This window comes from Dromiciops gliroides, chromosome 5, assembly GCF_019393635.1.
Source record: "Dromiciops gliroides isolate mDroGli1 chromosome 5, mDroGli1.pri, whole genome shotgun sequence".
Taxonomy (NCBI): domain Eukaryota; kingdom Metazoa; phylum Chordata; class Mammalia; order Microbiotheria; family Microbiotheriidae; genus Dromiciops; species Dromiciops gliroides.
In genome coordinates, this window is record NC_057865.1 from 65781812 (window position 1) to 65808782 (window position 26971).

A 26971-nucleotide genomic window follows, 5' to 3' on the forward strand; every position below is an offset into this window, starting at 1 on the left:
CTATGTGTTGCTCTCAACTAGGAAGGGACTAGAAGAGACATAGCATTTTCTCCCTCAAATCAGTCTCACATGGGTCTCATTAAATAAAGAAAAATTCAGAGACTCATCTTTTAATAAAAAAAAATTCCATTTAGACACAAACCACACTCATAAGTACATAGTATAATTCATATTTATATATTCATAATATACATGTAAAAACATAGCTAATAGTAATCAATTGAATTATATTTTTAAAACTAAGATCAAATTGTAGATATAGAGAACAATAAAAAGGCTGATGAGAGGCTGACAAGAGAATCTGCCAATAATTCCTCCCATAGGAATAGAAGTGAAATGGTATAAAGGTAAATTTTTTCAGTTACAAGTTTCTCTCATCCCCTTTACATGCCCAACTCTTCAACAAAAAAAATGAAATTATCAATGATCTACATATTCCATATAATCCAGAGGGATAGATACCTGATAGTCTGACTTGAAAAAAAGAAATTATAGAAAGAAATGCTATTGGCTAAGGGAAATAGGGAAAGGAGTAAGAAGGAAAGAGAAGACAGGTAGATGATGTATATTTGGGAACAAAGAGTTCTCAATCATTAACAAATTGATTGAGAACTTACTACACTGTTTTTCCAAAATTTATCATACTTTTTTACTTTATCTGGAAACCACAAGGCTTTATAACCCTCTTGGTAATTATGTACTACCTAGTTTCACTAATTCTGGTTTGGAATATATACATGTTGGGGGGGGCAGAGAGACAGACAGAGAGAGACAGAGACAGAAAAACAGAGACACAGAATGAAGTGGTATGTATAAAGCAAGACTAGGTAGTAATTTGGAACTATGTCCAAAGGGTTTTAAAACTGAGCATACTCTTTGACCCCCACCCCAGCAATATTACTAGTAGTTCTGTATCCCACAAAGATCAGAGAAAATGGAAAAGGTTTTATATGTACAAAAATATTTATAGCAGCTCTTTTTTAGTTATCAAAGAATTGGAAATTGAAGGGATGACCATCAATTGGAGAAGAGCTGAACACGTTGTAGTTTATGATTGTAATGGAATACTCTTATGCTGGAAGAAATGATAAGTAGGATGTTTTCAGAAAAAAAAAAAAACCTTGAGAAGACTTATATGAATTGATCCAAAATAAAGTGAGCAGAGCCAGGAGATCAACATACACAGTAACCGTGAATGACTTAGCTATCCTCAACAATACAATGATACAAAACAATTCTGAAGGAATTATGATGAAACCTGCTATCTACCTCCAGGGAAAGAACTGATGGAATTCACTATTTCTCAAAACTGCTACTGAAACTGGAGAGCAGTTTGGCAGAAACCAGGTATAGACCAACATCTCACACCATATCCCAAAATAAAGGTCAAAATGGCTACATGATTTAGATGTAAGTGGTCTAACATAAGTAAATTAGGAAAGCATAGAATATTTTACTTGTCAGATCTATGGACAAGGGAAGATTTTATGATAAAAAAAACGAAAGAGAACATTATGGGATGTAAAACTGATAATTTTGATTACATTAAATTAAAAAGGTTTTGCGTAAGCAAAACCAATTCAGCCAAGATTAGAAGAAAAGTCATAAACTGGGGAGGACAGGAAGGAGGGGAATTTACATCAAGTTTCTCTGATAAAAGAAAGTCTCATTTCTCAAATCTATAGAGAACTCAGTCAAATTGATAAGAATACAAGTCATTCCCCAATTCATAAATGATCAAACTATATGAACAGGCAGTTTTCAGATGAAGAAATCAAAGCTACCTATAGTTATATGAAAAAAAATGCTCTAAATGCTCTAAAGAAATAGAAATTAAAACAACTTTGAGGTATCACCTTACACCTATCAGATTGGCTAATATGACCAAAAAGGAAAATAATGTTGGAAGAAAAATTGAGACACTAATGCACTGTTGGTGGAGTTGTGAACTTATTCAATCATTCTGGAGAGCAATTTGGAACTATGCGCAAAGGACAATCAAACTGTATAGACCCTTTGACTCAGTAATACCACTACTAGGGGGTAGTTAGGTGACACAGTGGATAGAATACTGGCCCTGAAGTTGGGAGGACCTGAGTTCAAATCTTACCTCAGACACTAACCAGCCATATGACCCTGAGTGAGTCACTTAACCCTGATTGCTTAAACATCCAGGGCCATCTCCAGTCATCCTGATCTATATCTTTCCACTGGACCCAGATGTCTCTGGAGGAGAGGGTGAGGTTGGTAACTGTGTACAGCTCTCACTTAAATCCAATTCACTGAAAGTCATGACATCACCCCAATGTCATGGTCCTCTTTGAGAACAAAGGACAAAATAACAACAACTACCACTACCACCACCATCACCACTAGGTCTGTATCACAAATACATAAAAAACAAAGAGGAAAAGGACCTATATGTACAAAAATATTTGTAGCTGTGGTGGCAAAGAATTGGAAATTGAGGGGATATCCACCAATTGGGAAATGACTGAACAAGTTCTGATACATGATTTTGATGGAATACTATCATGCTATAGGAAATGACAACCAGGATTTTCTCAGAAAAACCTGGAAAGACTTATATGAACTGATGCAAAGTGAAGTGAGTAGAACTAGGAGAACATTGTACACAGTAACAGCAACATCATGCAATAATCAACTGTGAATGATTCAGCTGTTCTCAACACTACAAATATATAAGACAATCCTGAAGGACTCATGATGAAGAATGCTATCCACCTCCAAAGAAAGAACTGATGGGATTTGAATGCAGATTGGAACAAATTTTTAAAAACTTAATTTTTTTGGTTGGGTTTTTTGCCTGTGTTTTCTCTCATAACATGACTAATATGGAAATATGTTTTGCATAACTACTTATTCATAATTCTATCAAATTACTTGCCTTCTTAATGAGGGGGAGGAGAGGGAAGGAGGAGAGAACTAGAAATTCAAAACTTATAAAAATCAATGTTAAAAATTTTTTACATGTCATTGTAAAATTAAAAAAAAAGAAATAGCATCTGAATGCAGATTGAGGCATATTTTTTAACCTTTTTTGGTTTGTGTTTTCTTTTGCAACTTGGTTAATAAAGAAATGTTTCATAAGACTATACATGTATTATCTGTATCAAAGTGCTTGCCTTCTCAAGGAAGAGGGAAGGGAATTTGGAATTCAAAAGTTATAAAAAAACTAATCATAAGAATTGTTGTTACATGTAACTGAGAAAAAACATTCTAAAAAAGGAAGAATACCTACACAAATTGTGGTACTGTTTATGAATATGATAGAATATTATTGTTCTATTGAAGTAGGTACGTGGTAGACATAGTGAATAGTGTACTGGGTCTGGAGTCAGGAAAACCCAAGTTCATATCCAACTTCAGACACTTACTAGCTGTGTGACCCGGAGCAAGTCACTTAAACATTGTGTATAAAATGGAGATCACAACAGCACCTATCTCTCAGAGTTGTCAGGATAAAATGAGATAGCACAGCTCAACATAGTGCCTGACAGAAGGCACTTAATAAATGCTTAGTCTTTTCCTCTTTCTTTCCCCCATATGGAAGGACAAATATGAAGAATTCTGAGAAACTTGGGCAGAATTATAGGAACTGATGCCAAGCAGAACCAGAAAAACTTACATGCTGACCATAATCATGTGAAGTATTGAACACGGAAAGATTTGAGGTGGCTGGCCATTGAATGCAATAATCAACTGTGGATAGAACTTCATAGGCCATATGATCTAACCACTGCCCCTCTCCTTTTACAGGAAAGAAAACTGAGGCTTCAGAGGACTGACAATGGTATCAGCCTCCTTGCAGAGAAATGCAATATAGATGCAGGAAAAAAAAACACATTTTCAGACATGGCCAATTGGCTCGATTTCTTTTACCTGACTGTATCCATTTGTTGTTGTTGTTGTTGTTATTATTGGGGGGGGGGCTGGGCAATGAGGGTTAAGTGACTTGCCCAAGGTCACACAGCTAGTAAGTGTCAAGTGTCTGAGTCCGGATTTGAACTCAGGTCCTCCTGAATCCAGGGCCAGTGCTTTATCCACTGTGCCACCTAGCTGGCCCTGTTATTATTTTTAAAAAAGGTTATTGGGAGGAGGAGAGGGGAGTCATTGGGACAAGAGACAGAGAGAGACAGAGAGAAAGACAGAGAGACACACAGAGAGACAGAGACACAGATATACAGACACACAGACACACACAGAGAATGAGAATACTAGGGCTACCTGATGTGTAGTTCCTTGATCCAGACACCTAGCCTCATTCTTTTTTTTTTTTTTTTTTTAGTAAGGCAGTTGGGGTTAAGTGACTTGCCCAGGGTCACACAGCTAGTAAGTGTTAAGTGTCTGAGGCTGGATTTGAACTCAGGTACTCCTGAATCCAGGGCCAGTGCTCTATCCACTGCACCATCTAGCTGCCCCTAGCCTCATTCTTAAATGTCAATAAAACTTGTAGTTGAAGCAACTTATCAAATATTAACATTTTTTATAAGAGACTAAATTGTCATTTGAAGTTGGTTCAATCTTTTCCCTATAATGTTATTTTCTATAATTTCACAATCATGAATTTATTAACATTATGAATCAGTAGAGGTAAAACCTGATATTCTACAGGGCAGCTAGGTGGCACAGTGGATAGAGTGCTAGGCTAGGAGTCAGAAAAATTTATTTTCCTGAGTTTAAATATGACCTCATACACTTACTAGTTATGTGACCCTGGGCAAGTCACTTAACCCTATTTGCCTCAGTTTCCTCATTTGTAAAATGAGCTGAAGAAGGAAATGTCAAATCATGCCAGTGTCTTTGCCAAGAAAACCTCAAAAAGGGTCATGAAGAGTCAGATATGACTCAACAGCAACAACAATACTGTGATATTCTTCCCTATTCCAGCCTTACACAACATGTTATCAAATAAGAAAATGGCAAATATGATTTTTAGAAACAGTCCCTTATTCAACTAATTTATATGAAGGCAATTTCCCAACATAGAGATCTGATACAGAATAACTCTATGCCGGTGTAAATTTTTTTTTTAAACCATAGTATTAAAATTCCTTTATCAAGATTTAAAATGACTTTCAAAAATGTAATCCAAAAGCTAAAAGCTTCTGAGTGGTGTATATGTGTGTCAGATCATCCGACAGCCCGTGGCAAATGGCAAAATTACACAGCAATCTTTTCCTAAGAATAAACTGTTCTTGAATAAATGGTCAAATGCTATTACTCACAAGCAACATTTTTTTTTCAACCATATAACAACTCTAGTGACTGTAAAATAATGAGACCGGCTCCACAGGCCACACATAAAAATTAGTCTCATTACAGTCACACCTCATAAGCTGTCTAATTGCATTTCTAATTCTCTTTCTTCTCTGCAGTCCGTTGAGATGGTGTGCCGCAGGACTAGGGCCATTTTGGGAAATATACAAAAGTGATCGCATCTGCCTGGGATCCAAAGACTTCCTAAGGTGAGTGGTACGAGCCAGCAGCTCAATGAGATCATGGACACAGTTCACCAACGTCTTCAAATGTTGAAAATCAGTGGAGGACAGTGAAATGCTAAACCTGGAATACTGACGTCCCCTCAAAAATGTGTTTTTTAAGTGTTGGGTGTGTTTTTTTTTTCAGGTTTGGATGTTTAAAACACATCTTGCTTCACATAATTTCTATGGAAAGTAGGAGAGTGGGTTTGAGTATGGAAAAAGCAATTGGTCTGCCAGGACTGTCTTTCACTAAGGCAAAAGGCCTGGGCAAATTCACCACATTTTCCACCTTCTCACATATCTTGAAAACTTCCTTTTGCCAGTTTCACCGCGGGTACAATACTGTCTTTGCCCAACTCGAGTCCTTCCCTTGTAATTGCACAACCACATATAGCTCTCCTATAGGATACCTTGCCTAGTTTAGGGACAGCTATAGAATCCTCAGGTTCCTGGGGTCGGGTCTCATTGGTTTGGGGAATATCCTATAGCTGAGTGTTGTTGGGGACTTTCCAGAAAGTAAATGACGTACAGTAGCTAATAAAGTGGATATGAGGGTCTTCACAGGGTGACTGAAGCCCAGCTTGAATAGCTGGATAAAGTCTGAATGAGGAAGAAGTATAAAATTCAAATTAAACCAAATTAACTATGGTTCAGAGTACACTAATAAGGCCTAAGAAATAAAATGGCAAAATAGCTATGTTTATTTTAAACCTAACTAATAGGAAAATATTAAAACAATATTTACAGATTAATGAATAAAACAGAAAACTAGCTGTTTTGGCACAGTGAGATTAAACTAATGGGTATGGAATTCCTTCTGTTGCCTCCGGCAGAAAAGAATTGGCAGTTGTCTGATGAGGTGATATATACTTTATAAACCCTTAAAAGCATATACAAGGCAAACCTAACATGTCTTAAGACAAGGTTTGTTGGGTTTTTTTTTAACTAGATGAACTATAAAAACACTGCCTCATGCCATGTATAGACCACATGGTCCATAAGACAGAAATAGTCCCTCCCAAAAAAGCTACATTGCTAATAACACAAACCAAAAAATGCAATATTCACAGTAAATGAGTTTGGGAAAGGAAGGGAAAAACTAGACAGCTTTATTTGTTCTTGTATTATATAGTCCTTGCATTTACTGGTGTTTGGGGCAATTTAAAATAAGATTTGTAATTATAAATATCTCCTTTGAATTTATTTTAAAGGCAACTAGCCAGTCAAATTATTTATTGGCTCTATTGCAACTGTCTTTGTCCTGTTGGGATCTCTGGTTCCATGTCTATAATGAAGGTTATGTAGCATAGTGGATAGATAGCCAGAAGACTGGGTTCAAACTCTGTCTCAGACCCTTACTAGCTATATGATGTGGAATGAGTCATCTAACATCCCTAAGCTTCAGTTTTCTCATCTGGAAAATGGGTATAATCATAGTACCTACGTCACAATAATAATAATAATAATAACAACAATAAGTAACATTTATACATAGCACTTTAGAGTTTATGAAGGGCTTTACAAATATTATATCATTTGATCCTCACAACAACCCTGGGAAGTAGATGATGTTATTATCCCCATTCTCCAGATGTGGAAATTCAGGGAGGGAATGGTTAAATGACTTGCCCAGGGTTAAGCAGTAAGTTTCTGAGGTCAAATTTGAACTCAGACCTTCCTGACTCCAGACCCAGGACTCTACACACTGCATCACCTAGCTATTTTTTGTTATTGCTTCTGTCATGTCTGATTCTTCCTGAACCCATTTGGAGTTTTCTTGGCAAAGATACTAGAGTGGTTTGCCATTTCCTTCTGTAGCTCATTTTACAGATGAGGAAACAGAGGCAGATAGCATTAAGTGACTTGCCCAAGGTCACACAGCTAGTAAGTGTCTGAGGCTAGATTTGAGCCCAGGTCTTCCTGACTCTAGGTCTGGCAATCTATCCCACTGCACCACATTGATGTAGTGCTTTAAATTTTGCAAAACACTTTACATATGTCAACTCACGTGATCCTCACAACAACCCTGTGAGGTGGGTAATATTATTATCTACATTGTATAGATGAAGAAACGGAGACACACAGAGGTTAAGTAACTTGCTCCGAGTCATATCACTCTCAGACTCAGTTTCCTCATCTGTAAAATGGGGACAATAGCCCCTACCTCGTAAGACTGTTGTGAGGATCAGATGAAATAATATATGTATGGCACTTAGCTCAGTAGTTGGCACCTAGTAGGCTCCTAATAAATGCTTGTTCCCTTCCCTACCCTCCCCTCCTTTATAGCTAGTCAGTGGCTAAAGTTGGATTTGTACTCAGATCTTCCAGACTCAGACACTTATTAGCTGTATAACTAGTAAGTTGGTGGTGAGGATGAAATGAGATCTTGTATGTAAAAAGATGGGGATAAGGATGTATAATTTAGTCCCAGATGTACAGAAACCTTCTCTGGGGACAGATACTCCCAAACTTCCTCTACCAATACAGATTGGTCATTTCAAAGCAATTTGTAATCTAACAGGGTTCCCTTCAAGAGCATGAAAACCATTTTGTAAGCTATAAAGAGAAACATAAAAGTGAGCTGTTATCACTATGTTCTCAATGGCATCATGCAAATGCAACTTTTTTCCAATTATTGAAAACTAGGTTTCTTCCACTGAGTCAAAAATAGCCCTTCTAAGATATCAGGTTAGGAATTCTATATTAAACTAAAGTAACCATAAATTAAGTGTGGATAATGGGCTCTAGATTTGAAACCAGAGGGTAGGGTTCAAATCTCACCTCTGCCACTGACTTACCTGTGGGACCTTGGGCAAACCACTTAATCTCCCTGGGCCTCAGTTTCCTTATCTGTTTTTTTTTGTGAGGCAATTAGGGTTAAGTGACTTGCCCAGGGTCACACAGCTAGTAAGTGTTGTGTCTGAGGCCGGATTTGAACTCAGGTACTCCTGACTCAAGGGCCAGTGTTCTATCCTTCCTTATCTGTTAAATCAGGGAGATGGACTAGATTGCCAATTAGGTCCCTTTTAGCTCTAGATCTATGATCCTTTGATTCTATGAAAATAAATTATTTTAATCTTGTGGAATGGGTCTAAGCATTTATCATTCTGTTTTCCCCTCTACCTTAGGAATGCTAACCCTCTTCTCTATCCTCAGTGTGACCTTTAAAATAGCCACCCTTCAGTTCCTTCCAAGGTGTTGGCTATACTCCCTGCCCTCCATATCTCTACTCCTTGGTATAGCCATTCAACTTTACCTGATCCCCTACATGCAAATCCCATGCCCCCCACCCCTTGTCTTATTGCATCATGCCTTTCCAAACTACAAGCCAGCATAATTTCTACCAGCAAACTCCCCCTTCCACCTATCCCCATGTTGCTGAATTGAGCTGGAGAAAGTCATAAAACTGTACTGATTGAGTCCACCACAAAGACATGTTATTTGATCTCCACTGGGTCCTCAACTTGACAAAGTGATTCTTTTCTAAATCCCTACTCAATAACTCACTATCCCCCTTAGCACAGCGGCTATGCCAAACCTTCTCCTTTCTTCTCAAGCCTCAAATGGAATCCTTCATATCTCTTAGACTACAATATTGCAAAATTTTGAAAGGCACAGGCCAGATGCATCCCATTTCCAACACTCATTCGCCTAAAAGAAGGAGAGAATATATGCAAAGAGGCAAAAGAAATAGGGACAGGCTGATTGGGTCATCTTGAGTGAAGAGATGGGATGCTGGCAGGTAAAAGGCTGCTTTTGCCATGGCTACTCTACCCACCAAGAAGTTTACAGCAGTCCTTTCCTTGATCACCACAAGGAGAGAGAGAGAGAGAGAGAGAGGTAGGTTAATTTGGTAGGTGGTGCTTTTGGTGTGCATGCCCAGTTCTGCCTCAGCGACCAATCAAAAGGCCACTTTCGCCACACAACAAGTAGGAACTGGTGCCAGATTATCTGTGCATTCCCCAAATAGATTTCAAGAGGCACAGCATAATGTGTATGCTCATAGAAAGTCTGCTCTCATTGGACAGAACACCGAGCCTTGAATCAGGAAGACCTCATAGCAAATCCAGTTTCAGACACTTCCTCATTGTCTGAAGTCACTCTGTTTCTTCATCTGTAAAATGGAGGTACCCATGGTTGTCGTGAGGATCAATTGAGATAATAGTTATAAAGTACTCAGCACAGTTCCTGGCACATGGTAAGCAGTATATAAATGTTAACCACTACTATTATTATTATTACATTGCAATGTTTAATATAGTATCTATCACATAATAATTCTTGCTGGCTGACTACAAAGCAGAAAAAGAGAGTTGTTAATTATTCAACAAATCTGTACTTTTTGCTTAATCAGATTAAGTCAAAGAAAAAGAAAGTTAATTTGAAATTTGTTGGTTCTGGATTTATTGTTAGCCTGGTTAAATTTTATCAGCTAATTGTCATATCCCCATTCCACATTGTGCTGTGTAGACCTGACTTTCAAATCAGTATTTTTATAACAAAAAATTCAGGCCTGGAATGCTATACTGGACATCAGAAAGTCTATAGATTTGATTAAATGACATACTTAGAAAATATAGGAATAAGGACTACACCTGAGATTTTATTGAGAGAATAGAGGAAACTCCCTCTAGAAATCCAAGTTGGCACCTTCTTGGTAGCTGTCCAAAAGAGTTGTATAGAACACTGAGAATGGGTGACATGCCAGGGTCACATAACCAATATGTCTAAGGTAGGGCATGAATCCAGGTCTTCCTGCATTGACATCCACTCTTGACTATGCTTCTCTGTCTCTCTGTCTCTGTCTCTCGGTCTCTCTGTCTCTCTGTCTCCCTTTCTTTCCTCCATCTCTCATCTTTCCTATAATTTTCTAATTATAAATTGATTAACTATTAACCAGAGAAACAATGATGTCTTGAGATATGACTGTAAAAGCACTCAGAAGCACCATTTTTTCAATTATATAACAAAAATATATATCATGAAAAATAATTTCTACCATTCTCAAATTTACTTATTTCCCGAGATTATTTATGCCATTTCTCTCTCTTTTTTTTTAAGTGAGGCATTTGGGGTTAAGTGACTTGCCCAAGGTCACACAGCTAGTAAGTGTTAAGTGTCTGAGGCCGGATTTTAACTCAGGTACTCCTGACTCCAGGGCCGGTGCTCTATCCACTGCGCCACCTAGCTGCCCCGCCATTTCTCTCTAAAATAAGATGCTAATAAACAAAAAAGGGCACCTTAAAATTATGCAATTCCATTAGATTACATAGGCCAAGAAAAGAAACAATTAGAAGCCATAACTATATTATAGGAAAAGTATTTTTAAAACTATCTAAACGACACAATGATATAAAGTATTGCTTTTTCCAAATATATTTTTCTTATTCTCATTATCCTATAGCTAAGGATTAGTTACAGAAATAACATGTGCAAAAAAAAGTCCCAGACCACTCATTAAAGTTCCTCTTTATGTTAATTTTTTCTTTAAATTAGAATTAATATGTACATTTTCTGCTATAAAGTAAAAATAATATTTTTAAGTTTATTTATTTTTTAAACTAAAACTAAATGCTGCACTAATATGTTTTCATTGAAAATAGCCCAGTTTTAATTTAATTTGATTTAATCCTTGCCAAATGTTGGTCCTGGGTTCTTCTAATCTTAATTTCTTTCTTTCTTTTTTTTTTTTTTTGGTGAGGCAATTGGGGTTAAGTGACTTGCCCAGGGTCACACAGCTAGGAAGTGTCAAGTGTCTCAGGTTGGATTTGAACTCAGGTCCTCCTGAATCCAGGGCCAGTGCTTGATCCACTGTGCCACCTAGCTGCCCCTAATTTATTTTTTTAAATGCTATAAATTTTGCAACAATCACCAATAATAAATAATCTAATTGACATAAAAGAACAAAATCTCATGTAAACTCTTCAGATTAGAACCAAATGAATTAATAGGAAATGATTGAAAATTTCAATTACTCTATGTCTCTTTCCAAATCCATCTAAAGCTCATCTCCCTTTACGAGGCACAATGAAGGAATGAAATGAGTTTGAGATCTGGAGTCAGGATTTAGATTTGAACTCTGTTCGGTTCTGTTTGGCTTGGCTCTGTTACTAACTATGTATGGGACCCTGGGCCAATTACTTAATCTCTCTGGGCCTCAGTTTCATGGGGGTTTGGACTAGATAGCTGGTAAATTTCCTTCTAGCTTTAAATCTGAGAACCTAAAATAAAGACCAGGAAATGCCAAACTAACCTAATTTTCATTTTTCTTTTTTCTTTTAACATGATTAACTACACTGAGAAATCAGAAGAAGGCAATTATAGGCTAAAGATACCTTGATTTCAACAAGGCTTTTGACAAAAATATCTCATCTTCTCTTTAAGGGCAAACTAGGCTGAGAAGTGGACCCAGAACTGTTTGAATGACCAGAGCAAAGAATAGTGATTATTTCACTGATGTCAATAAGAGAAGTCAAAGGCTTGTTGACTATGCAGAGGCCCCATGCTAATATAGCATAAATACTTATTTTTAATAAAACTGTGGGGTTTTTTAATGGATCAAAATCTACCTTCTTTCTGTCCCACCCCCACCCCAATGAGGAAGAAAGAAAACCAGAATCCCTGTTACAGCCCCATACAGCTAAGCAAAAAACAACAACAAACTCTCACACTGGCCAAATATATGTAAGTATATGTGTGTTTATTTATACACACATATACCTACATATATACATATGTGTGTGTGGATCTGCACTATGAGTTCATCAGTCCATCATCTTCATCAGGAGGTGGATAGCATAATTATCATTGGTCTGAAATTGTGGTTGGTCATTGCATTGACTAGAGTTGCTCATTCTTTCAAAGTTGTTTGTCTTTTCAATGCTTTTATTATATAAATTGTTCTCCCAATTCTGCTCATTTCATAGAATTCTTCCTAAGTTTCTCTGAAACCCTCCCATTCAGCATTTTTTTGTAGCACAATAGAATCTGACACATTTAGATACCCTAACTTGTTCAGCCATTCCCAAATTACTAGATACGTTCTCTATTTCCAATTCTTTTTTTAACCACTAAAAGAACTGCTATAAATATATTTATATGTATGTGTTCTTTTCTTCTTTCTTTGATTTCTTTGGGGAATAGACTTAGTATGGTAATCACTGGGTCAAAGGGTGTGCACAATTTAATACCTTTTTAGGCATATTTATCAGGGATACTTCTTCAAGAAGAGACTGGAAAACTGAATACCCTCAGCATAAAACCACATCATAAAAGATAAAATTGACTGGTTGCCAATGTGGAACTTATTTACAAATCAGCAATCTTTGTATTGTCAGATCACCAAGTTGCAGAAGGGGAATAAAAATCAATAATTAATTAGAAGAAAGAATCAAAAAGAACATATGGAATACAATTTAAGCAACTCCAATATGACCTAAACCAGTCATTGCCCAAAATGAGAAATGGATAAAAGAATATCAACGAAGACTCAACATTTCCTAAAGAAGCTTAATCAATTTAAATCAATAGCCACAATGAGGAAACCAAAAGAAACCAGAAACCACCTCAGCAAGAAAACACTTGATCTTCTGGCCAAGGGGAGAGATCTAGCAGCCAAGGGCAACATTGGTTTGGAATATAAACTCTTTTACAAAATCTTACAGAGGAGAATAGTGGAAGATTATAAGCAATAGTGCCTCATAAAACAGTAAGAAGCAGTGAAGGGAAAAACCAATTGGCAGAAAGCTAGGCAAATGGACCAACTAAACTAGATTATTCTGGGGACATTTAAGAATAATTCTGGCAGGAAGACAATGAACTGATGAAAACTTGAAAACATCTGTCAAGATTCCTGTGACAAACTCTCTTCCCCATCAACGACAGTGGAACCATTATATTTGGACTCTATTATGGTCCCCAATGAGCCACATACAGAAGTAGAACTATTACTAGAGAAAACAAAAGTGCAAAGAACATTTATACTAGATCAGGTACGCACATAGAAGCCCTGTCCCTGCAATGACATGTTTGAGGGTGTTGAATAATGAACACTCCAACTATCAGAATAAGTGGAAGATATAAAACACTTGAAAAATTATGGGATTTAGGCACTGGGCCTAGAGTCAAATTCAAGTCTTCCCTCAGATACTTACTATCTGTGTCAACCCTGGGCAAGGCACTTAAACCTGCTTGCCTCAGTTTCCCCACCTGTAAAATTAGGTAGAGAAGGAAATGGCAAACCACTTCAGTATCTTTGCCAAGAAAACCCCAAATGGGGATCATGAAAAAACTCTCCTTCAAGGGAGTACTGCCCACTTTAAAGCATGTAGGCCTTTTCTGAAATGTTTGATTGGAGACCTCAAGTTTATTTTTATGCTTATAAACATGAAATATATGTTTACTATAAAATAAACTGCAATTATTTTGGAATAAATGAAGCTCAGTATGTTCATAGATTTATTTCATGTGATTTTGGGGAGGCAGGGCAATGAGGGTTAAGTGACTTTCCCAGGGTCACACAGCTACTAAGTGTCAAGTGTCTGAGGCCAGATTTGAATTCAAGTCCTCCTGAATCCAGGGCCAGTGCTTTATCCACTGGGTCACCTCTATTCCATGTGATTTTTTTTATTCCATGTAATTAAAAAAATACTATCTCTATTGTATTTGGTGGAAAGATGGTTGGATTTAAAGTCAGGGGAATGGGTTTCAAATTTGTCTCTGCCTTTTAATAGCTTTGTGACCTTAGGAAATCATTTAACCTTTTTCTCGGCCACAAAAAAAGAAGTTGGATAATGTGGCACCTAAGTTTTCTTCCAGCTCTAAATATATGTTCCTATGACCATAGAATCAAAAAAAATCTAAAAATCAGAAGAGATCTGAAAGGTCATAGATTCATGGAAATTCAACCTTTCGACTGTCCAAAAGATATCTTTATTATTTGATGAATGATGTAGACTTGACTTGGGTGAGGAGGCTCACTACTTCACAAGAAGCTCTTTTGATATTTCTGGTTCTTAGAAATTCCATATAATGTGGAACAAAAACCAGCCCCTTTGTAACTTATAGTTTTGCCTTCTGTAAACAAAACAGAATAATTTATTCCATCTTTTATGGGACAGCCTAATATTTGAAGACAACTATCTGATCTCTTCTCATATAAGAAAGTTATCAGGCCCTTCCCCATCCTTTTGGTTTTATTCTCTAATTTGTCAAAGACTGTTTTATCACTCCATATGTATCTGTCACTCCATATCACTCCAGATGTAATCTGTCTAGGACAGAGTACAGCAATTAGGACTAGTACACGTCCCATGATTTAGATACTATGTTTTTATTAATGCAATTTAGAATTACATTAGGGTTTTTTAAAAAAGCAATTATATCATACTGATGCCTTATATTTATCTTTTCATCAGCTGAAGCCCCACACTCTGTACTCAGGATATTCTAGAAATAATTCAGTCTAAATAGGTCTAAACAGTATTTAGAATTCATAAGTCAAACTTGTCGATGTAAATCCAGCCCTATTACTATGTAATACTTTATATTCTGTAGATATTTCCTCTTTTTAAAAAAAAAAAAGTTGTGTAACTTTGAACTGTGATAAAAGAATTTACCCAAGAATTACTTTTTATTTTTTTCTTGGCCAGGCAATGAGGGTTAAGTGACTTGCCCAGGGTCACAAAGCTAGTAAGTGTCAATTGTCTGAGGCTGGATTTGAACTCAGGTCTTCCTGAATCCAGGGCCAGTGCTTTATCCACTGCGCCACCTAGCTGCCCCCTTTTTTGTTTTTTTTTTGTTTCCAAGCATTACTTTTTTAAAAATTGGAACTATCCTTTTAAAATTCTTTCCAAAGTGAACAATATTTTCCTTATTTGACGTATCACACTAACAACTTCTTTAAACCAAAAAACAAATTGCGTTTATGCTTGAAAATACTCTGTTATTATAGATGACCATATCTCCACAAGACATCAATAGCATTTTACATTTAGAGCATCTTAAAAAGCTTAAGTTGTCAAACTAAATTTATCAGTGCAGATTGCCTTTGCCTAAAAATGTGATGGTAAGGCTGAACAAATAAACTTACATTATCAATAAGGAATTAGGACTTTAATATCCTTCAGTGAGAGCTACAAATTGTACCTCCCTTTCAGAAGTTTGAAAACTCAAAACAATATGATTTCTAAAATTAAACTATTTTAGCCTTGAGAAATCAATTTGCATAACTTCATCATTGAGGTTAACATATTCATTTCCATAGTGGGTAAAATATTGAATTAGAACATGTGTTCATAGATCCTGAAAGATAGAAGGGATCTTAGAGATCACCTAGTCTAGATCCCTCATTTTACAAATGAGGAAAGCATGGCCCAGATAAGTTAAGTTGTTTGCCCAAGGTTACAAAGGTAAATATTGAGGGCGGGGCAATGAGGGTTAAGTGACTTGTCCAGGGTCACACAGCTAGTAAGTGTCCAGTGTCTGAGGGTGGATTTGAACTCAGGTCCTCCTGAATCCAGGGCCGGTGCTTTATCCACTGCACCACCTAGCTGCCCCCATACAGGGAGATCTGAGGTAGATTTGAATCCAGGTCTCTAACTCCAGAGCCGAGTTGCTTTCTATTATGTATTTTACATCTTTGTATTCACCAAAAGACAATTCAGAAATGTTTGTTGTATAGACAAATGAGACATTTATTGGGTTCAATATACCATTAGATTTGAATCAGAGGAAAGAAAAACATTTTCTCAAAGCTGCATTTAATAAATGACAAAAATATTTAATTGTGCAACTTTATAAATTTATGTAGGACACTTGCCATTGTGGCACTTTTTGCAACTTTATAATGATTAGTATCGGTGATCATGGACAAATTCCTATGACAGAACTTTTTTCATGTTGAATCCAACTTGCTCCAACCCAATTACCAGTAGACTTTGCACTTCTAATATGTGCAAAGAGAATGTCAAGGTCCACAGCTTTGTTCACATCTTTCTTTTGTTTTTTAATTATGAAAGTATTTTATTATTTTCTAGTTACATGTAGAGATAGTTTTCAACATTTGTTTTTATAAGATTTCTAGTTTCAATTTTTTTCTCCCTCCCTCCCCTTCCTCTCCCCTCCCCACGACAGCAAGTAATCTGCTATAGGTTATATATGTACAATCATATTAAATGTATTTCTGCATTAGTCTCGCTGGTTGACATCTTTCTTTAAGGAAAGGGTTTTTAACTTGGGCTCCATGGACCAGGAACCTATGAATGGATTTCAAGAGATCCATAAACTTCAATGGGAAAAAATTACATCTTTATTTTCACTAACCTCTAACTGAACTTTAGCATTTCCTACAATTATGAATTTTTAATAAATATTCTGGTGGATAAATCACCAGCCCTGGTTTCAAGAGGACCTGAGTTCAAATACTTGACACTTACTAGCTGTGTGACCCTGGGCGAGTCACTTAACCCTCACTGCCCTGCAAAAATACGTGTGTGTGTGTGTGTGTGTGTGTGTGTGTGTGTATACACTGAGGAGTTCATAGTCTTGACTAGACTTCCATGAAACAAAAAAGGTTAAGAACTCCTGCTTTAAGGCATTATCTGTATGAACCCTATAGTCTTCACTGCACTGCAACAAACTGCCTAGAACCATGTCATACTATCAAAGTTTCCATTAGGGTAATGGATAATGGGCTAGACTTGGAGTCAGAAAGACCCGAGTTCAAAACTTGCCTCAGATGCTTGCTTAGCTATGTGGCCTTAAATAAGTCACTTGGCCTCTTTAAGCCTCAGTTTCCTCATCTGTAAGATGGACACTTCCACAGAACTGTTGTCAGTCAGTTAACAAGCATTTTAAGCACTGGGGCTATAAAGGCAAAAACAAGGTCCCTGCCCACAATGAGGTTATATTGTAATGGGGGGAGACAACATGCAAAAACCTTGCTACAAACTGCATATAAGATATGTGGTGTAAGTGGAAGGCAATTCCTAACAATTCATAATGAGAGAGAGAGAAAGAAAGAGACAGAGACAGAGAGTATCATACCATATATAAGTAACAACTCACACATATTAATACTATATAAACAAAGATTGTTAAGCAGTATATGAAAAGCATTACAAAATAGCTTATACATCAACATTTGTTAAATGGCAAAACCACACCTCAGTAGTAACAATGTACAAAAAACTGAATGCAACATATTTTCATGGATTGCACATATGCTCTTAGTGAATTGTGTTTCTCTGGTTTTACCTGGTACATCATAGATTTATCTAACCACTGACTTGATACTCATCCAGGATTTCTAGATTTCTAGATGTTTGGTTATTGTTTTTTACATAACAGTAACTCTTAAGATCTAAAATACTTTGGGCTGGCTGTTACAGGCCCCTCTTGATGTATTCCATTCCCTTGGAACTGGCACATTGGGGCTACTGTTGAATTTAATCCCCCTCATCATTTTGAGATACAGGTAGATTAGCTTATCTTCTGGGATGGAGAGGGGGGCAGGGGACCACAAACATGATAAATCATCATCTGAACCAGATTCCTCAGTTCTGGCCACCATTTTTGTTTTCCTCAGAGAAACATATTTTGGGTGAGTTTTTCTTTGCTGACTCCGGAACACCATGAATTTTAATTATCATAGGTTACTACCCTGATATAGGAAACCCTTTTGTTGTGACAGGAAAATTGCCTATGGCATTAACCTATTCTCCTCACTTTAGATATGTCACATTTTAAAATCTCTGATGATTAAGATATGCTAATATTTTCTGAGCAATGACATTTTCCCTCAAAACACTGTCATGTCTTGGGAACAAAGTCAGGTCTCCCATTGTTATTTATTTCTCAACGCTGGTTCGGTGGGCACCAGCTTCCTCTGAGCTAAGTGGCAATTCTTTCCTTCAAGGGCACTCTACATACTTATGGTTTAGTCCACGGTTATGTTAGAAAACAGCTCTTTTTTCAACAACAATGATGGTGATGATAATAGCCAGCATTTACAGAGGACCTTAAGATTTGTAAAGTGCTTTCCATATGTTATTTGAGCCTCAGCTAGTTCACAGAATATATATAACAGAAAATAGTTCTCCTTTTTTTGCAATAATAATGATGATTCCCAAAATAAAACCTTAACCTAAGTCAATGATTCTACTGTGATGTATTATACTATATAATGTGACTTGTTAACAACTGTAGCTTCTGTTTCAAAAGACTTTTTCTTCCAAGTTAGAGATGGGAACTTGACCTGTAATTTTATCGGTTTGAGGACCTCTGGGTGAGGAAACATCTACTAATGCAGGCACCTTCTCTTCAACTTAAAGTTTTAGAGTTGCCTAGTACCCTAAGAAATTAAATGACTAGGCCAGGTCACACAAGCAGGATGGGTCAAAGACAGGACCCAAAGCCAGATGTGCTCTCATTAATTAACATTTTAACCCTATGTTGTTAGAGGTTTCTACAGTTCTTGTCTTACTAGGAATTTCAGAAAGGTCAACATCCTTATGGAGAATAAGAAGAGAATAAGAAGGTTTTCCCCTTAGGCTTCTTAGACAATATTTCACATTTTTCTACAGTTTCAAAAGCATCTTATAAGATTATCTGCAATCCCTTTATCCCTTAGCTCTGGTGTCATTCTCTTTATGCAGAGGCCTCTGTATGGCTCTATCTGTACTGATGAGCACCAGTGTTCTGTACATATTCATTATGGATTATTCACATCATTCTCCAAAAAACATCTACAGTGAATCAACAGACATTAATAATAACCTACTAGTTATGCTAATAGAGAGAGACAATGAAGTGTTTATTAAGTGCATACTATATGACCTGCACTATACTAAGTGATAACATTATAAAGATAAGACAATGACAACTCCTACTTTCAAGTAGCTTACATTCTAATGGGGGAAGACAAAACATCAAGGAGAGCTAAAAAGCAAGGGGAGGAGTAGAGAAAAGGACCCACTTTTGAGCAAGGCAGCTGGTTTGGAGGTGGAGCCTATGGGGGAGTGAATAGGAAGTGAAGGGAGCAATTTTGGTTGGTGCACCTTCTGGAGTTTGGAGTCATCTTTAAAGGCCCTTATAAATGTGGATTATGATGATTATCATCATCATTGAAAGCCCTCTCTTCTGGGTAGTCTTTTCATAGGAAATTATTAGGTAAGAAATTACTAATTTATTTTAACTTTTCCCTTGGACAGTCAAATCATTTCACTCACCTGGTCCTCAGTTGCCTTATCTATGTCATGAACTACTGGACTAGGTAATCTCTTAAGGTTTCCATTCAGTTCTCACATATTCCATGATCCATAACACCCAATAGTCTATCTAAGAGAGCCATCTCATTTAATTTTTTTTCAAATTTCATATCCTGAGTGATTCATTCAGTGAAAACATGACCCGAAAGTCTGACTTTTCTTTCAACAACATTGTTGGGGAAAGTGAGTTTCTTTGAGAATGCTAGATGACTCAAGAAGGGTTTCAAATCAGAAATGAGCTTGAAGCAGGAATGTCAATGAAGGGCATGAAGTGATTTTGAGGATTTTTTTTAAATGAGGGATTTTTCTTAGAATATAGTGTGTGGGGGGGAGATGAGAAATTGAAGTAGACAAAAGGAAATTAACAGGATAACTAAATAATTGAATGGATCAGTTGGATAGAGGGGCATTTTCAAGATAAGATGATTAAGTGAATTAATAAGTAGTTATTTAGTATTACATGATCCCATGTGCCCCAACATGCAGGCTTGGAATAGCTATATATGAAGTATTTCCATTCCTTACAACTGTTCTGTTTGACACTGCCCAGACTACTCCAGCCTTAAGGCCTCACCTATGGCACTGTTTGGAAAAGTGAAGTGGGACAATGACAGGAAAGTAGAGGGAATCATTGCGGGGGAGGAGGGTGGTATAAGAGTTAGCTGAGTCTCAATGCCTACTCCAGCTGGGCTCTCAAGGCATGGTCTTTCTTTAGTTTCTTCTTTCTTGGACCATCTCAAATGAAGGCTACCATTTGGAAATCAGATAAATAGGTGGCAGCTAGGTGGTGCAGTGGATAAAGCACTGGCCCTGGATTCAGGAGTACCTGAGTTCAAATCCGGCCTCAGACACTTGACACTTACTAGCTGTGTGACCCTGGGCAAGTCACTTAACCTCCATTGCCCTGCCCCCCAAAAAAAACAAAGAAAAAAAGAAAATCAGGTAAATATATAAATTATTATTCCATGTAATTGTTCTTTCAACCTCTTAGAATTTGAGGATAGGTGACCTGGCAAGTTTAAATAAGGTTTACTTAATTGTTAAACCATTAGAATAGTTCGCCCAGCATACATACCTCAATATTAGGAAAGTTGAGCCCAAAATAGAAGATGACATTTTATTTTCCTAAAGAGGTACATGGTAGATTCTCTCACCCTGGCAAACTCCCTCTTACTAGGCAGATGCACATTCTATAAGCCAAATATGGCCAAATTTAAACTCACAAACCATACCAATGACTTAATATTCTTGGTCTGAATGTAAATTCCTACACACACCTCAAACTTCCATTTGGCTTCCTAGTTGGGCATGGCTCACTGGGCAGCTGAATTTAAACAGACAGTGAGTGGAGATTTTTGTTTTATTTGATTAGGTGGAGACAGCTGCACCTGTGGCCAGTTAGCCTGCCCTGCACATGTTCAATGCTTGATGTGCATAATCAACAGACAGCCCACAACATGGGTTCGAATCTCACAAACCTTGCCTTTCTTTGTCTCCTGAGAAAACAAGAAAACTTCTCTGACTGACTTCCTGTTAAAAGTTACTCCTTGGGACTACTTTTTAAAATAATAATAAAAAGTTTTATTTAAAGTTTTGAGTTCCAAATTCTATCCCTCTTTCCCTCCCTCCCCTCCCTGAGGAGGTAAGCAATTGGATCTAGGTTATACATATGCAAATATGTAAAAAATTACCATATTAGTCATTATGTAGAAGAAAACCGGAATAAAAGTAAAAATTGAAAGAAAGTGAAAAATGGCATACTTCAGTCTGTGCTCAATCAATATCAGTTCTTTCTTTGGAGGTCAATAGTATGCTTCATCATTAGTCTTTTGGGATTGTCTTGGATCGTTGTATTGCTGAGAATAGTTAAGCCACTTAAAATTCTTCATCAAATAATTGGGGAATCATTTTTTAATTCACTTACTTTTGAAATTCAAAATTTTCTCAACAAATAGAAAAAGAAAGAGAGAGGAAGGAAGGGAGGGAGGGAGGGAGGGAGGAAAGAAAAAGAGAAGAAAGGAAGGAGGGAAAGAAGGAAGGAAGGAAGGAGGGAAGGAAGGAAGGAATCTTGAAAGCAGAATAGAGCCTGGCAGATATTTAAGATCTTTCTGAGAGTTAGAAAATTTAAGCTTCATTCCTAGTTCTGCCACTTGACTTAGGATGTGACGATTCAATTTAATTCAACAAACATTTATTAAGTCCCTATTATGTGCAAATCAGATCTATGAAATCACATGTCCAGATCAACATTTTTTTTTGCGGGGAAATGGGGGCTAAGTGATTTGCCCAGAGTCACACAGCTAGTAAGTGCAAGTGTCTGAGGCCAAATTTGAACTCAGGTCTTCCTGAATCCAGGGCCGGTGCTTTATCCACTGTGCCACCTAGCTGCCCCCAGATCAACATTTTTAAAAATGTACAAACACTATGTTAGGTGCTAGAGATACAAAGATGAAAATAAAATAGTTTGGAACTTACATTCTATTTGGAGATTGTGGAATAGAGATAAAAATATACAAAAATAAATATATACAAAATGATCTCAGAGAGGAGAGAGGGGAAGGACATACAACTGGGGGTATCAGGAAAGGCTTCATGGATGTAAGAGGTGGTGTCTGAGCTGAACCTTGAAGGGAGCCAGGGATTTGAAGTAGAGTTGAGGATAGATGGAACATTCCAGCTATGCTTGGAGGACAGCCCTGTGCAAAGGCACAGAGATGCTAGAGTGGCTAGTTTGGCTGCAATGTAGATTATGTGAAGATGAGTGACATGATGAGAAAAGTAGATTAAAGTGGGATTGAGAAGTTGCATTTCATTCTAAGGGTAATAGGGAGTCATCAAAGACTTTTGAGCAGTGTAGGGACATGGTCAGATTTGTGGTCTAAGAATATTAGTTTGTCAGCTACATGAAAAATGGACTGGAGAGGTTAAAGATAGAAATCTGGGAGTCTAGTCAGTAGAGCTATACAATATTCCAGGTCAGAGGTGATTAGGATCCGAACCAGGTCAGTGGTACTGATATGATATATCAAATGGCATAGCTTTCTACTGGGCTCTAGTTGAGACCTAAGGCTGGTTGTCTCTACTTCATCCTTGGCTCGTGACACAGGCACTGCCATTAGCTACACTATTCCAGGGACCCTGCCACTATCACAGATAGGAAGACCCAAAACTTCTGACCTTTTGACATTTGCAAGGTCTTCCTCTGTTCTAGAGGAAGCAAAGAAGACAGGCTCTTTCTTCTACCTCCTTTTGCCCCCCCCCCCTACCAGCATCTCCTTCTCCAGGGCTGTGCTAAAGCTGTTTCCTACCAACGGATAGGCCAGTCACTGGAATCTGAAGTGGCTTCAAGTTGTATCCAAATCTCTTTGGCCAATCCCAATACAATTCTTGCATAGGAACACTTCATTTTATCCAGTGCCTTGAAGCACTCCAGTCCTTCCCAACTAGTGTGGTTAGGTTATTCAGACTTAGTTTCAGGCTTTTTAATTGATTGATTGAATGAATAGAGCTGATAAAGGTGTCGAGGCTAGACTGAATTATTGGTTACTTTAAATGGGATAAAGCAATTGGTGGCTTGATTCATACACTTGGCCCTCATCTTAGGACTTTGAGCAAGCCACTTAACCCTGGTTGGCCTGAGTTTCTTCATCTGTAGACGAGATTGGACTAAATGACCTCTCTGGTCTCTTCTAGCTCTAACTAAGCTCCTTGAATTATAAGGTGTTTTATATCAGTGTCCATCACTTTTGACAATTCTGTTGCTCATGAAGATTTTGAGTTATGGCTTCTGTCTTAAGGACAAGGAATTTAATGCACAAACTGACCTTTTAATCAATCTCAATCATTATCACGTTCATCACTTTTCAGGTTACTAATGTTGAACACCTGCTTAACAACTGTGTTGCTATAGAGATCACAAAGATGTTTGGGATAATTTAGCATGGGAGAAATATGACACTTCCTTACTCAAGTCTCCATCAGTTTTTGCAAGGCAGCTGTCCTCCACCCAGACTTGTAGTTGATAAAGTTCCTTGTATAACTCATCTTCACAGAGGTCAAATCTGAGGGTCCCTGTCCCTTTTAGAGATCTCAATAAAAGAAGAAACATTCCTAAAGGCCAAGGCTGAAAACCTTTAAAATGGGGAGCTTTTGAAACAAAACCACTTAGAAAAATATGCAGAGGCTCTTTTGTAGTTGTGGTTCATGTCTGCCTGACCTTCTGTTCCCTAATTTTTGGCAGACTGAAGAATACTGAGTAGCTTTTTTAATTGAAGCAGTAATCATTCCTGCTTGTTGTTAAATATTCTTTCACTATTAAAAATAAAACTGAATTGCATTAACTCTTCCATTTTCTAACCTTGTAAGCAATGGAACAATGACATTAATTCAACAAATGCAACTTTTCCATTTTGTTTTCTTCATTGCAATAAGGTTCAAATGTCTTTATCATGTTCATTTTAATTCACCTACTATGTGCAAGATACCTATGTATGAGGGATATAAAGATAAACACTACATATCCCTCCAGCTTAAATTCTACTAAAATAAGTGTGTAGCAGCACTGTTTGTGCAGAATAACAGACACACCTAGGTAAGTTTAATAAAAGGTAAGCCATCAGAGAAGCAAAGAAATACTAACAAACCACAAAAAGTTGCAGGTAGCTAGAACTCTTTCTACTGGGGGAATCAACAAAGGTTTCAGAGAGATGGCTGCATTTGAATTGAGTCTTTGTTTTTTCTTTTTGTTTCAGGACAATGGGGGTTGAGTGACTTGCCCAGGGTCACACAGCTAGTAAGTGTCAAGTGTAAGAGGCTGGATTTGAACTCAGGTCCTCCTTAATCCAGGGCCGGTGCTTTATCCACTGTGCCACCTAGTTGCCCCTGAATTGAGTCTTGAAGAAGGAAAGATTCTTCAAGATGCAGATGAAGAGGAAAGACATTCCAAGCATGAGGAACAATTTCTGCAAAGGCATAGACATAGGAAATGGCATGTGGAATTCAGGGAACAGGAAGTAGTCTGGCTTGATGGAAATGAAGAGCATGTGAAGTAATATGAAAAAGTCTGAAGAAATAAATAGATGTTTATAGTTTTCCTGTTGAAAAGTTGGGGAGCAACTAGGTGGCGCAGTGGGTAGAGCACCGGCCCTGGATTCAGGAGGACCTGAGTTCAAATCCGGCCTCAGACACTTAACACTAACTGTATGACTCTGGGCAAGTCACTTAACCCCAATTGCCTCACCAAAAAAAAAAAAAAAGTTGGGCCATTGCTAAAACCTTAAAATGCTTCATTATACAAACATAAAGCAAATTCCAAATTTCAATTGTCACTAATTAACTGAAAATATATCCTGAAACAAATTACTATGTTAGTCTTTCCATTTAAGCATAGAATGAATCACAGACTTACAGCTAGAGGAAACCTTAGGTCATCTAATCCAATGCCACGACCACCCTCATTTTATAGATGTGACAAGAGGTCCAAAGAGGTTTAAATGACTTTCCCAAGGTTACTCAGAGAAGCTGGCAAGTCCAGGATTTGAATTCAGGTCCTCTGACTCTAAATCCAGAACTCTTTCCCCTGTACCTTGCTGCTCTCCCCTTTGATTAGCAGCTTATTGCCCAAAATGAAATTTCATCATATTAATGCTTTTCCTTTATTGCACATTAACCAATAGGTAACTTTGATAATCTTTCCCAGCAAAGAAATTTACAATTATTCTACTAGAACTAATTTTTGTCTTGTTTTTTAATCAGTAGAGCTGAAAGTTTTAAGGCACATCCCCGTTAACAATATGCTGAGTATAACATGTGTTTAAAGGGAATTTCCATGCCCACAACACATTTACACCACATGGACAAGTATTCATTACACCTTGGCCTCAGCAATATGTATGACAATGCAATGCTGAAACCCTGGACTAGCCAATAACTTTTTTGAACACATATTTTATTTCTTTTGTGGTGCTATTAACTATAATTAGTAATGATTGATTTAGTCATAAGTACTGTTGCTACCATTAACACAAAGGAATTGAAATATTTCTCAAAATAGTCCCAAACACTAAAGTTTCAAAGCCACTTGGTCTGAAATACCTTGTAAAAAAAAGTACCATGTATGCAAACCAGTCAACAGGGGGCTGGCTTCTTGCAGAATCATCCTCTGTCCTAGGTGGTTGGCATACTAGCTAGCCTGAAGGCAGAAGCCTAGAGCAAATGATCTCTTTCAGTTCTTATACAAGAAAACAGATATTAAGGGGGGCAGCTAGGTGGCGCAGTGGATAAAGCGCTGGCCTTGGATTCAGGAGGACCTGAGTTCAAATCCAGCCTCAGACACTTGACACTCAACTAGCTGTGTGATCCTGGGCAAGTCACTTAACCCTCATTGCCCTGCAAAACAAAACAAAACAAAACAAAACAAACAAAAAAAGAAAACAGATATTTCTCAAGTCCTTAGTATTGAGGTATGAGCTATTGGCCTATTCAAAATAAGTATGTGACATGGTCCTTGCTTACTAGAAGCTTACAGTCTTGCTAAAGAGATTACATTGACACACATGAATCCATTAGACAGTAATGTAAGATTGTATATAACAAAGGGCTGAACTGGTTAGAATCATGTGACCAAATAATGAAGGAGGAAAAGGAAGAGATGGATGGAGAAAACAGAAGTAATAATGGGGAAGGAACAATAAAAGGAATGGGATAGGAAGGAGAGAAAAAATAATTCTCTAAGGCAGTGTGGTGTAATGGATAGAGTATTAGACTTAAAATCAGGAAGACTTGGGTTCAAATGATGCCTCAACTTTCTAGATCTGTATCCCTAGGCAAGTCACTTAGTCTTTCTGGCCTCAGTTTCCTCACCCATAAAACAAGAGGTTGGTTGCAATGACTTCTAAAGTTTATTCTAGCCATTGCTAGTTTTTCATTTTACCTTGGATGGACCCAGTCATACAACATGGAAATATAAGTTTCCATGTTATTTATAGTCCAAATTACAGTCATTCTAGCTCAGTCCTGATTCGATGTTCAGTCTTCCTTTTCCATATCATTCTCCCTTTCACATACTTAGCATCATGGGTTCATGGATATAGAGCTAAAAGAGACCTTAGAAGGCTAGTCCGAGTCCCTCCTGTTATAGATAAGGAAACACACTTGTCTACAGGCAGCCAAAAGAAGTGAGCAGAAAGTAAACAAGGATGT

General features: G+C 37.4%; 1 protein-coding gene across 1 annotated transcript in view; it reads right to left on the reverse strand.

The window, feature by feature from the left end:
- The window catches only part of ODAD2 (outer dynein arm docking complex subunit 2), a 204246-nt gene that overhangs the window by 66240 nt on the left and 111035 nt on the right, over positions 1-26971 (reverse strand). The window lies entirely within an intron of this gene.